Raw genomic sequence first — 12513 nt, 5'->3', positions numbered from 1 at the left:
AGAGAGAGAGATGGGGAAAAGAGAGAGAAATAGAGAGACTGGGGAAAAAGACAGAGAGAGCAAGAGAGAGCAAGAGAGAGCGAGAGAGACAGGGAAAAGAGAGAGAGAGACGGGGAAAAGAGAGAGAGAGACAGGGAAAAGAGAGAGAGATGGGGAAAGGGAGAGAGAGACGGGGAAAAGAGAGAGCGAGACGGGGAAAAGAGAGAGAGAGAGAGACGGGGAAAGGGAGAGAGACGGGGAAAAAGAGAGAGACGGGGAAAGGGAGAGAGAGAGAGAGACAGGGGGAAAAGAGAGACAGTGAGAGAGAGATGGGGAAAATAGACAGAGAGAAAGAGAGAGAAATCTGTGAGGGTTCGGCTGATGCCCCAGGTCGGCCAGTCCCTCAGATCCCTCACCCTGACTGGTTACAGACAATAACTACCTTCCTAATGGCTGCCTATTCCCTATATAGTGCACTACTTTTGACTAGGGCCCATAGAGTAGTGCACTATCTAGGTTTTAGGGTTCCATTTGGGATCAATACTAACTGATTGCCGTCACCCTGACCCTATAGGTCAGAGGTCAGCCCTCTCACACTTCCGACGGGGGAAATATGTTACCTCAATAACTGTCTGTCCACAGGCCTAAATCAACCTCCATTGGTCTGGGCCAAACCCCTCTCTGTTCTGCTTATACAACCTCTCAACTTCCATGAAGAGGCAGTGACTGGAGAGAACAGGATGGGAGAGATGAGGAAGTCTGCTCATGGCATTAAGCCCTTCGATGTTGGGTAGGGCCTACAAGGTCAGGAGGGATGTTGGGTAGGGCCTACAAGGTCAGGAGGGATGTTGGGTAGGGCCTACAAGGTCAGGAGGGATGTTGGGTAGGGCCTACAAGGTAAGGAGGGGATGTTGGGTAGCCCTACAAGGTCAGGAGGGATGTTGGGTAGGGCCTACAAGGTCAGGAGGGATGTTGGGTAGGGCCTACAAGGTCAGGAGGGATGTTGGGTAGGGCCTACAAGGTCAGGAGGGATGTTGGGTAGGGCCTACAAGGTCAGGAGGGATGTTGGGTAGGGCCTACAAGGTCAGGAGGGATGTTGGGTAGGGCCTACAAGGTCAGGAGGGATGTTGGGTAGGGCCTACAAGGTAAGGAGGGATGTTGGGTAGGGCCTACAAGGTAAGGAGGGATGTTGGGTAGGGCCTACAAGGTAAGGAGGGATGTTGGGTAGGGCCTACAAGGTCAGGAGGGATGTTGGGTAGGGCCTACAAGGTAAGGAGGGGATGTTGGGTAGCCCTACAAGGTCAGGAGGGATGTTGGGTAGGCCTACAAGGTCAGGAGGGATGTTGGGTAGGGCCTACAAGGTCAGGAGGGATGTTGGGTAGGGCCTACAAGGTCAGGAGGGATGTTGGGTAGCCCTACAAGGTCAGGAGGGATGTTGGGTAGGTCTCAAGGTAAGGAGGGATGTTGGGTAGGGCCTACAAGGTCAGGAGGGATGTTGGGTAGGGCCTACAAGGTCAGGAGGGATGTTGGGTAGGCCTACAAGGTCAGGAGGGATGTTGAGTAGGGTTCTACAAGGTAAGGAGGGATGTTGGGTAGGTCTACAAGGTAAGGAGGGATGTTGGGTAGCCCTACAAGGTAAGGAGGGATGTTGGGTAGCCCTACAAGGTCAGGAGGGATGTTGGGTAGGTCTCAAGGTAAGGAGGGATGTTGGGTAGGGCCTACAAGGTCAGGAGGGATGTTGGGTAGGGCCTACAAGGTCAGGAGGGATGTTGGGTAGGCCTACAAGGTCAGGAGGGATGTTGAGTAGGGTTCTACAAGGTCAGGAGGGATGTTGGGTAGGGCCTACAAGGTCAGGAGGGATGTTGGGTAGGGGCTACAAGGTCAGGAGGGATGTTGGGTAGGGGCTACAAGGTCAGGAGGGATGTTGGGTAGGCCTACAAGGTAAGGAGGGGATGTATTTTATGTTTGTCCAGATTGACATAGTCTATGGTGTTGAAGATGCAAGCCATGATATTGAAGTGTCTGAAGTCGGTATGCTTTACTTATTGATTGTGTGATGCATTGGCACAGAAACACGTTGGTGGAAAATTCGTTGCATATATTTTATATAATTATAAATATATATTGAACAAAAAATATAAATTCAACAAGCAACAATTTCAAAGATGTTATTGAGTTACAGTTCATAGAAGGAAATCAGTCAATTGAAATAAATGCATTAGGCCCTAATCTATGGATTTCACATGACTGGGCAGGGGCTCAGCCATGGGTGGGCCTGGGAGGGCATTGGCCCACCCAATTGGGAGCCAGGTCCACCCACTGGGGAGCCAGGCCCAGCCAATCAGAATTACTTTCTCCCCACAAAAGGGCTTTATTACAGGCAGAAATACTCCCCCCCTCCCCCGCTTTCGCTTTCTTTGGCACAGGGACTATGGTGGTGAAGAAGCCAGATGTGGTGGTCCTGGGCTGCCGTGGTTACACGTGGTCTATGGTTGTTAGTCCGGTTGGCTATACTGCCAAATTCTCTAAAACGACATTGGTAGAGAAATGAACATTCAATTCTCTGGCATCAGCTCTAGTGGACATTCCTGCAGTCAGCATGCCAATTGTACACTCCCTCAGAACTTGAGACATCTGTGGCATTGTGTTGTGTGACAAAACTGCACATTTTAGAGTGGCCTTTTATTGTCCCCAGCACAAGGTGCACCTGTGTAATGATCATGCTGTTTAATCAGCTTCTTGATATGCCACACCTGTCAGGTGGATGGATTATCTTGGCAAAGGAGAAATGCTCACTTAAAGGGATGTAAAACAAATTTGTGCACACAATTTTGAGAGAAAAGCTTTCTGTGAGTATGGAACATTTCTGGGATCTTCTATTTCAGCTTATGAAACACGGGACCAAAACTTTACATGTTGCGTTTATAGCTTTGTTAAGTCTGTTTTCAAATCTGATTCCCCCCTAGCTGATCATTGTCTGCAGCCGGCTGAGCTGTGATCGGTAAACCCTCAACCTTCTGGCCCGTAGCCCTGCGTCCCACCACAGCATACTGAAGTGGCAATGTTGATATCCATGTTTATAAACACAGGGTCGCTACAGTTAATGTTATTTGTGGTCGTAAACATTATTTTGAGTTAATTCTATGAGGTGGGAGGGTGTGCCATTATTGTTGACATTACAAGGGAGGGTCATGTGAAAAAAAATGACGTTGGGGAGAGGAGTGCATTTAAAATATATAAATATATAAAATATATATAACACCACGAGTTGTGTGGTGTAACCCGGAAGCTTATAAGAAATCCTGCTACGCCCCCCGACGAACCATCAAACAGGCAAAGAGTCAATTCAGGACTAAGATCGAATCGTACTACACCGGCTCCAACGTTCGTCAGATGTGGCAGGGCTTGCAAACTATTACAGATTACAAAGGGAAGCACAGCCGAGAGCTGCCCAGTAACACCAGCCTACCAGACGAGCTAAATAACTTCTATGCTCGTTTCGAGGCAAGTAACACTGAAACATGCATGAGAGCATCAGCTGTTCCGGATGACTGTGTGATCACGCTCTCCGCAGCCAATGTGAGTAAAACCTTTAAACAGGTCAACATTCACAAGGCCGCAGGACCAGACGGATTACCAGGACGTGTACTGTGAGCATGCGCTGACCAACTGGTAAGTGTCTTCACTGACATTTTCAACCTCTCCCTGTCTGAGTCTGTAATACCAACATGTTTCAAGCAGACCACCATAGTCCCTGTGTCAAAGAAAACGAAGGTAACCTGCCTAAATGACTACCGACTCGTATGACTCACGTCTGTAGCCATGAAATGCTATGAAAGGCTGGTCATGGCTCACATCAACACCATCATCCCAGAAACCCTAGACCTACTCCAATTTGCATACCGCACCAACAGATCCACAGATGATGCAATCTCTATTGCACTCCACACTGCCCTTTCCCACCTGGATAAAAGGAACACCTATGTGAGAATGCTATTCATTGACTACAGCTCAGCGTTCAACACCATAGTGCCCTCAAAGCTCAACGCTAAGCTTAGGACCCTGGGACTAAACACCTCCCTCTGCAACTGGATCCTGGACTTCCTCACGGGCCGCCCCCAGGTGGTAAGGGTAGGTAACAACACATCCGCCACGCTGATCCTCAACACGGGGGCCCCTCAGGGGTGCGTGCTCAGTCCCCTCCTGTACTACCTGTTCACTCATGACTGCACGGCCAGGCATGACCCCAACACCATCATTAAGTTTGCTGACAACACAACAGTGGTAGGCCTGATTACCGACAACGAACAGCCTATAGGGAGGAGGTCAGAGACCTGACTGTGTGGTGCCAGGACAACAACTTCTCCCTCAACGTGATCAAGACAAAGGAGATGATTGTGGACTACAGGAAAAGGAGGACCGAGCACGCCCCCATTCTCATCGACGGAGCTGTCGTGGAGCAGGTTGAGAGCTTCAAGTTCCTTGGTGTCCACATCACCAACAAACTATCATGGTCCAAACACACCAAGAAAGTTGTGAAGAGGGCACGACAAAACCTATTCCCCCTCAGGAAACTAAAAAGATTTGGCATGGGTCCTGAGATCCTCAAAAGGTTCTACAGCTGCACCATCGAGAGCATCCTGACTGGTTGCATCACTGCCTGGTACGGCAACTGCTCGGCCTCCGACCCCAAGGCACTACAGAGGGTAATGCGTACGGCCCAGTACATCACTGGGGCCAAGCTGCCTGCCATCCACGACCTCTACACCAGGCGGTGTCAGAGGAAGGCCCTAAAAATTGTCAGACTCCAGCCACCTTAGTCATAGACTGTTCTCTGCTATCATACGGCAAGCGGTACGACAAGCGGTACCGGAGCGCCAAGTCTAGGTCCAAGAGGCTTCTAAACAGCTTCTACCCCCAAGCCATAAGACTCCTGAACAGCTAATCAAATGGTTACGCAGACTATTTGCATTGCCCCCCCCCCTCTACGCTGCTGCTACTCTCTGTTATTATCTACGCATAGTCACTTTAATAACTCTACCTACATGTACGTATTACCTCAATTACCTTGACAAACCGGTGCCCCCCGCACATTGACTCTGTACTTGTACCCCCTGTATATAGCCTCCACATTGACTCTGTACCAGTACCCCCTGTATATAGCCTCCACATTGACTATGTACCAGTACCCCCTGTATATAGCCTCCACATTGACTCTGTACCGGTACCCCCTGTATATAGCCTCCACATTGACTCTGTATCAGTACCCGCTGTATATAGCCTCCACATTGACTCTGTATCAGTACCCCCTGTATATAGCCTCCACATTGACTCTGTATCAGTACCCCCTGTATATAGCCTCCACATTGACTCTGTACCAGTACCCCCTGTATATAGCCTCCACATTGACTCTGTACCAGTACCCCCTGTATATAGCCTCCACATTGACTCTGTATCAGTACCCCCTGTATATAGCCTCCACATTGACTCTGTATCAGTACCCCCTGTATATAGCCTCCACATTGACTCTGTACCAGTACCCCCTGTATATAGCCTCCACATTGACTCTGTACCAGTACCCCCTGTATATAGCCTCCACATTGACTCTGTATCAGTACCCCCTGTATATAGCCTCCACATTGACTCTGTATCAGTACCCCCTGTATATAGCCTCCACATTGACTCTGTACCAGTACCCCCTGTATATAGCCTCCACATTGACTCTGTACCGGTACCCCCTGTATATAGCCTCCACATTGACTCTGTACTAGTACCCCCTGTATATAGCCTCCACATTGACTCTGTACCGGTACCCCCTGTATATAGCCTCCACATTGACTCTGTACCGGTACCCCCTGTATATAGCCTCCACATTGACTCTGTACCGGTACCCCCTGTATATAGCCTCCACATTGACTCTGTACCGGTACCCCCTGTATATAGCCTCCACATTGACTCTGTATCAGTACCCCCTGTATATAGCCTCCACATTGACTCTGTACCGGTCCCCCTGTATATAGCCTCCACATTGACTCTGTACCGTAACACCCTGTATATAGCCTCCACATTGACTCTGTACCGGTACCCCCTGTATATAGCCTCCACATTGACTCTGTACCGGTACCCCTGTATATAGCCTCCACATTGACTCTGTACCGTAACACCCTGTATATAGCCTCCACATTGACTCTGTACCGGTACCCCCTGTATATAGCCTCCACATTGACTCTGTACCGGTACCCCCTGTATATAGCCTCCACATTGACTCTGTACCAGTACCCCCTGTATATAGCCTCCACATTGACTCTGTATCGGTACCCCTGTATATAGCCTCCACATTGTCTCTGTACCGGTACCCTCTGTATATAGCCTCCACATTGACTCTGTACCAGTACCCCCTGTATATAGCCTCCACATTGACTCTGTACCGGTACCCCCTGTATATAGCCTCCACATTGTCTCTGTACCGGTACCCTCTGTATATAGCCTCCACATTGACTCTGTATCGGTACCCCTGTATATAGCCTCCACATTGTCTCTGTATCGGTACCCCTGTATAAAGCCTCCACATTGACTCTGTATCGGTACCCCTGTATATAGCCTCCACATTGACTCTGTATCGGTACCCCTGTATATAGCCTCCACATTGACTCTGTATCGGTACCCCTGTATATAGCCTCCACATTGACTCTGTATCGGTACCCCTGTATATAGCCTCCACATTGACTCTGTATCGGTACCCCTGTATATAGCCTCCACATTGTCTCTGTACCGGTCCCCCTGTATATAGCCTCCACATTGACTCTGTACCGGTACCCCCTGTATATAGCCTCCACATTGTCTCTGTATCGGTACCCCTGTATATAGCCTCCACATTGACTCTGTACCGGTACCCCCTGTATATAGCCTCCACATTGTCTCTGTATCGGTACCCCTGTATATAGCCTCCACATTGACTCTGTATCGGTACCCCTGTATATAGCCTCCACATTGACTCTGTACCGGTACCCCCTGTATATAGCCTCCACATTGACTCTGTATCGGTACCCCTGTATATAGCCTCCACATTGACTCTGTATCGGTACCCCTGTATATAGCCTCCACATTGACTCTGTACCGGTACCCCCTGTATATAGCCTCCACATTGACTCTGTACTAGTACCCCCTGTATATAGCCTCCACATTGACTCTGTACCGGTACCCCCTGTATATAGCCTCCACATTGACTCTGTACCGGTACCCCCTGTATATAGCCTCCACATTGACTCTGTACCGGTACCCCCTGTATATAGCCTCCACATTGACTCTGTACCGGTACCCCCTGTATATAGCCTCCACATTGACTCTGTATCAGTACCCCCTGTATATAGCCTCCACATTGACTCTGTACCGGTCCCCCTGTATATAGCCTCCACATTGACTCTGTACCGTAACACCCTGTATATAGCCTCCACATTGACTCTGTACCGGTACCCCCTGTATATAGCCTCCACATTGACTCTGTACCGGTACCCCTGTATATAGCCTCCACATTGACTCTGTACCGTAACACCCTGTATATAGCCTCCACATTGACTCTGTACCGGTACCCCCTGTATATAGCCTCCACATTGACTCTGTACCGGTACCCCCTGTATATAGCCTCCACATTGACTCTGTACCAGTACCCCCTGTATATAGCCTCCACATTGACTCTGTATCGGTACCCCTGTATATAGCCTCCACATTGTCTCTGTACCGGTACCCTCTGTATATAGCCTCCACATTGACTCTGTACCAGTACCCCCTGTATATAGCCTCCACATTGACTCTGTACCGGTACCCCCTGTATATAGCCTCCACATTGTCTCTGTACCGGTACCCTCTGTATATAGCCTCCACATTGACTCTGTATCGGTACCCCTGTATATAGCCTCCACATTGTCTCTGTATCGGTACCCCTGTATAAAGCCTCCACATTGACTCTGTATCGGTACCCCTGTATATAGCCTCCACATTGACTCTGTATCGGTACCCCTGTATATAGCCTCCACATTGACTCTGTATCGGTACCCCTGTATATAGCCTCCACATTGACTCTGTATCGGTACCCCTGTATATAGCCTCCACATTGACTCTGTATCGGTACCCCTGTATATAGCCTCCACATTGTCTCTGTACCGGTCCCCCTGTATATAGCCTCCACATTGACTCTGTACCGGTACCCCCTGTATATAGCCTCCACATTGTCTCTGTATCGGTACCCCTGTATATAGCCTCCACATTGACTCTGTACCGGTACCCCCTGTATATAGCCTCCACATTGTCTCTGTATCGGTACCCCTGTATATAGCCTCCACATTGACTCTGTATCGGTACCCCTGTATATAGCCTCCACATTGACTCTGTACCGGTACCCCCTGTATATAGCCTCCACATTGACTCTGTATCGGTACCCCTGTATATAGCCTCCACATTGACTCTGTATCGGTACCCCTGTATATAGCCTCCACATTGACTCTGTACCGGTACCCCCTGTATATAGCCTCCACATTGTCTCTGTATCGGTACCCCTGTATATAGCCTCCACATTGACTCTGTATCAGTACCCCCTGTATATAGCCTCCACATTGACTCTGTACCGGTCCCCCTGTATATAGCCTCCACATTGACTCTGTACCGTAACACCCTGTATATAGCCTCCACATTGACTCTGTACCGGTACCCCCTGTATATAGCCTCCACATTGACTCTGTACCGGTACCCCCTGTATATAGCCTCCACATTGACTCTGTACCAGTACCCCCTGTATATAGCCTCCACATTGACTCTGTATCGGTACCCCTGTATATAGCCTCCACATTGTCTCTGTACCGGTACCCTCTGTATATAGCCTCCACATTGACTCTGTATCAGTACCCCCTGTATATAGCCTCCACATTGACTCTGTATCAGTACCCCCTGTATATAGCCTCCACATTGACTCTGTACCAGTACCCCCTGTATATAGCCTCCACATTGACTCTGTACCAGTACCCCCTGTATATAGCCTCCACATTGACTCTGTATCAGTACCCCCTGTATATAGCCTCCACATTGACTCTGTATCAGTACCCCCTGTATATAGCCTCCACATTGACTCTGTACCAGTACCCCCTGTATATAGCCTCCACATTGACTCTGTACCGGTACCCCCTGTATATAGCCTCCACATTGACTCTGTACTAGTACCCCCTGTATATAGCCTCCACATTGACTCTGTACCGGTACCCCCTGTATATAGCCTCCACATTGACTCTGTACCGGTACCCCCTGTATATAGCCTCCACATTGACTCTGTACCGGTACCCCCTGTATATAGCCTCCACATTGACTCTGTACCGGTACCCCCTGTATATAGCCTCCACATTGACTCTGTATCAGTACCCCCTGTATATAGCCTCCACATTGACTCTGTACCGGTCCCCCTGTATATAGCCTCCACATTGACTCTGTACCGTAACACCCTGTATATAGCCTCCACATTGACTCTGTACCGGTACCCCCTGTATATAGCCTCCACATTGACTCTGTACCGGTACCCCTGTATATAGCCTCCACATTGACTCTGTACCGTAACACCCTGTATATAGCCTCCACATTGACTCTGTACCGGTACCCCCTGTATATAGCCTCCACATTGACTCTGTACCGGTACCCCCTGTATATAGCCTCCACATTGACTCTGTACCAGTACCCCCTGTATATAGCCTCCACATTGACTCTGTATCGGTACCCCTGTATATAGCCTCCACATTGTCTCTGTACCGGTACCCTCTGTATATAGCCTCCACATTGACTCTGTACCAGTACCCCCTGTATATAGCCTCCACATTGACTCTGTACCGGTACCCCCTGTATATAGCCTCCACATTGTCTCTGTACCGGTACCCTCTGTATATAGCCTCCACATTGACTCTGTATCGGTACCCCTGTATATAGCCTCCACATTGTCTCTGTATCGGTACCCCTGTATAAAGCCTCCACATTGACTCTGTATCGGTACCCCTGTATATAGCCTCCACATTGACTCTGTATCGGTACCCCTGTATATAGCCTCCACATTGACTCTGTATCGGTACCCCTGTATATAGCCTCCACATTGACTCTGTATCGGTACCCCTGTATATAGCCTCCACATTGACTCTGTATCGGTACCCCTGTATATAGCCTCCACATTGTCTCTGTACCGGTCCCCCTGTATATAGCCTCCACATTGACTCTGTACCGGTACCCCCTGTATATAGCCTCCACATTGTCTCTGTATCGGTACCCCTGTATATAGCCTCCACATTGACTCTGTACCGGTACCCCCTGTATATAGCCTCCACATTGTCTCTGTATCGGTACCCCTGTATATAGCCTCCACATTGACTCTGTATCGGTACCCCTGTATATAGCCTCCACATTGACTCTGTACCGGTACCCCCTGTATATAGCCTCCACATTGACTCTGTATCGGTACCCCTGTATATAGCCTCCACATTGACTCTGTATCGGTACCCCTGTATATAGCCTCCACATTGACTCTGTACCGGTACCCCCTGTATATAGCCTCCACATTGACTCTGTACTAGTACCCCCTGTATATAGCCTCCACATTGACTCTGTACCGGTACCCCCTGTATATAGCCTCCACATTGACTCTGTACCGGTACCCCCTGTATATAGCCTCCACATTGACTCTGTACCGGTACCCCCTGTATATAGCCTCCACATTGACTCTGTACCGGTACCCCCTGTATATAGCCTCCACATTGACTCTGTATCAGTACCCCCTGTATATAGCCTCCACATTGACTCTGTACCGGTCCCCCTGTATATAGCCTCCACATTGACTCTGTACCGTAACACCCTGTATATAGCCTCCACATTGACTCTGTACCGGTACCCCCTGTATATAGCCTCCACATTGACTCTGTACCGGTACCCCTGTATATAGCCTCCACATTGACTCTGTACCGTAACACCCTGTATATAGCCTCCACATTGACTCTGTACCGGTACCCCCTGTATATAGCCTCCACATTGACTCTGTACCGGTACCCCCTGTATATAGCCTCCACATTGACTCTGTACCAGTACCCCCTGTATATAGCCTCCACATTGACTCTGTATCGGTACCCCTGTATATAGCCTCCACATTGTCTCTGTACCGGTACCCTCTGTATATAGCCTCCACATTGACTCTGTACCAGTACCCCCTGTATATAGCCTCCACATTGACTCTGTACCGGTACCCCCTGTATAAAGCCTCCACATTGTCTCTGTACCGGTACCCTCTGTATATAGCCTCCACATTGACTCTGTATCGGTACCCCTGTATATAGCCTCCACATTGTCTCTGTATCGGTACCCCTGTATAAAGCCTCCACATTGACTCTGTATCGGTACCCCTGTATATAGCCTCCACATTGACTCTGTATCGGTACCCCTGTATATAGCCTCCACATTGACTCTGTATCGGTACCCCTGTATATAGCCTCCACATTGACTCTGTATCGGTACCCCTGTATATAGCCTCCACATTGACTCTGTATCGGTACCCCTGTATATAGCCTCCACATTGTCTCTGTACCGGTCCCCCTGTATATAGCCTCCACATTGACTCTGTACCGGTACCCCCTGTATATAGCCTCCACATTGTCTCTGTATCGGTACCCCTGTATATAGCCTCCACATTGACTCTGTACCGGTACCCCCTGTATATAGCCTCCACATTGTCTCTGTATCGGTACCCCTGTATATAGCCTCCACATTGACTCTGTATCGGTACCCCTGTATATAGCCTCCACATTGACTCTGTACCGGTACCCCCTGTATATAGCCTCCACATTGACTCTGTATCGGTACCCCTGTATATAGCCTCCACATTGACTCTGTATCGGTACCCCTGTATATAGCCTCCACATTGACTCTGTACCGGTACCCCCTGTATATAGCCTCCACATTGTCTCTGTATCGGTACCCCTGTATATAGCCTCCACATTGACTCTGTATCAGTACCCCCTGTATATAGCCTCCACATTGACTCTGTACCGGTCCCCCTGTATATAGCCTCCACATTGACTCTGTACCGTAACACCCTGTATATAGCCTCCACATTGACTCTGTACCGGTACCCCCTGTATATAGCCTCCACATTGACTCTGTACCGGTACCCCCTGTATATAGCCTCCACATTGACTCTGTACCGGTACCCCCTGTATATAGCCTCCACATTGACTCTGTATCGGTACCCCTGTATATAGCCTCCACATTGTCTCTGTACCGGTACCCTCTGTATATAGCCTCCACATTGACTCTGTACCAGTACCCCCTGTATATAGCCTCCACATTGACTCTGTACCGGTACCCCCTGTATATAGCCTCCACATTGTCTCTGTACCGGTACCCTCTGTATATAGCCTCCACATTGACTCTGTATCGGTACCCCTGTATATAGCCTCCACATTGTCTCTGTATCGGTACCCCTGTATAAAGCCTCCACATTGACTCTGTATCGGTACCCCTGTA

This window comes from Salvelinus namaycush, chromosome 33, assembly GCF_016432855.1.
Source record: "Salvelinus namaycush isolate Seneca chromosome 33, SaNama_1.0, whole genome shotgun sequence".
NCBI classification, from domain to species: Eukaryota; Metazoa; Chordata; class Actinopteri; order Salmoniformes; family Salmonidae; genus Salvelinus; species Salvelinus namaycush.
The sequence above is the reverse complement of the archived record's forward strand: the minus strand, read 5'-3'. Positions refer to the sequence as shown.